The 1,852-nt window shown below is 38.4% G+C and overlaps 1 non-coding gene across 1 annotated transcript; it reads left to right on the forward strand.

Moving 5' to 3' along the window:
* Positions 1 to 326: 326 nt before the first annotated feature.
* On the forward strand, positions 327 to 445 carry LOC138360574 (5S ribosomal RNA). The gene has a single exon (XR_011226487.1). It is a non-coding gene; the product is annotated as a 5S ribosomal RNA (ribosomal RNA).
* The last annotated feature ends 1,407 nt before the right edge of the window (positions 446 to 1,852 follow it).

Below are 1,852 nucleotides of genomic sequence, written 5' to 3' on the forward strand. Positions count from 1 at the left end.
TAAAAGTATCATAAAGCAGGACAGATGAGACAAATATCATAAAAACTGAAGAGCAGATGAGCACACACATGTTTGTATTACAAAAGAAAATCCACAAATTCATTAGAAATTGGCAGGGCAGGCTGAGGAAGTAGGTAGATGTAAAATGTCTGTAAATGGCGAAAGAACATAAACCCAAGACTGAATAAACGATGTTAAATATCCATGCCAAGGAGACAAAAATATGTTAGGATACAATTACCATTAAGACACCACAAGCAGGTCCGTATCCTGCCGCGATGACTTAAAAGAGTTGGTTATTAGCCACAATGTGTAGGCAGTCTCATGCCAACGGCCATACCACGTTGAGAACACCGCTTCTCGTCCGATCAGCGAAGTTAAGCAACGTTGGGTTTGGTTAGTACTTGGATGGGTGACCGCCTGGGAACACCAAATGCTGTTGGCAATAATGTTTTTTGTTTTGTTTTGTTTTGTTTCGTTTGTTTTTGTTTGAATGGCTGGCTCCACGGGAAATTCACGGAGTTGTGTGGAATAAGGCCTGGTAAAATGAATTAATATGTATGTCATGTTTAAAACAAACTCGCTTAATATAGATATTGTGTGAGGCTTTATACAAAAACAAACAACCAAAACAAAACATGTTGTATATATATATAGCTTAATCCGGGTTTGAACTCGCAACTCCAAGAATACGCATCACTTATATACACTTTACCACTGGACCACTGCTGCAGGACACAAGCTTGATGCTGAGGTATCAATTTAATGACGTAAATGCCATTTCCACAAATAAATGATAATTAAAAAGTATTTGTATGTACAAATCTTTTCTGTTTAAAAGGCTACAATATCAGTTACTGATATAATTTGTGTTAATGTTTCTATACCCACAAGAAGGCATATTTTTGCTTATATGTAAAGGGTACGGAGAACGAATCCACAGAATCATCCCCCCATCATTCCCCTCCCCCCCCCCCCCCCCCCCCCCCCAACTCCCACCTACTACCACCACCACCACCACCACCAATCACCACCAATCACCACCAATCACCACCAATCACCACCAATCACCACCACCACATCTAACCGAAAACCCCCTAACACATCAACCCTCCCCCCAATCAACAGGCGAAATAATAACCCTCAAATGCCTGCCTGCCTGCCTGCCTGCAAGCCAATACTAACGGTCTTCTCAGAAAGAAAATCTCTTTGTATCTGTATTACTTGATGAAATGTATGATTCTAATAATGAAAATAAATTTTGATGTCGGTTGTATGAGCATAATGACCAATATGCACATGATATGAATGAATTAAATAGTGTAGTTTTAAGTAATTAGGTTGTAGACACATTAAGCGGATATGATATTTGACGCGTCCAGAACTGGTGATTTTTGGTTTAGTTTTAAATGCACCACCACCACCACCACCACCATTGCTTCCCCAGAGCCTAATTAAGGACCGGTAAAAGGAGTCAATATGTATGTCATCTATAAAACCAAAGAATGAATAAAAAAACACACACAAACCTACATAATAGTATTAGGAAGATTGTATGGCAAAAAAAAAAAAGTATTATTCCCATTGGGTCGTTTGAACTCGCGACTTCCAAAATACCAGCCACACACCTTACCACCCAGCCACCATAGAGTTGGTATAATTGTGCAACTTTAGTTATAAAAGTAAAGTTCTTATTGTCTCAAATCTTATTGTCTGTTCTATGAAAAGGCATGATGTAAATTATGTATTTTTTGAATGATTGAATTGTAGGCACATTAAGCGGATTCGATATTTGATATATCCAGAAAAGGTGATTTCTGTTCAGTTTTAAAATGCATCACCGTTAACGCTA

Source organism: Procambarus clarkii, unplaced genomic scaffold (genome assembly GCF_040958095.1).
Source record: "Procambarus clarkii isolate CNS0578487 unplaced genomic scaffold, FALCON_Pclarkii_2.0 HiC_scaffold_115, whole genome shotgun sequence".
Classification (NCBI taxonomy): Eukaryota; Metazoa; Arthropoda; class Malacostraca; order Decapoda; family Cambaridae; genus Procambarus; species Procambarus clarkii.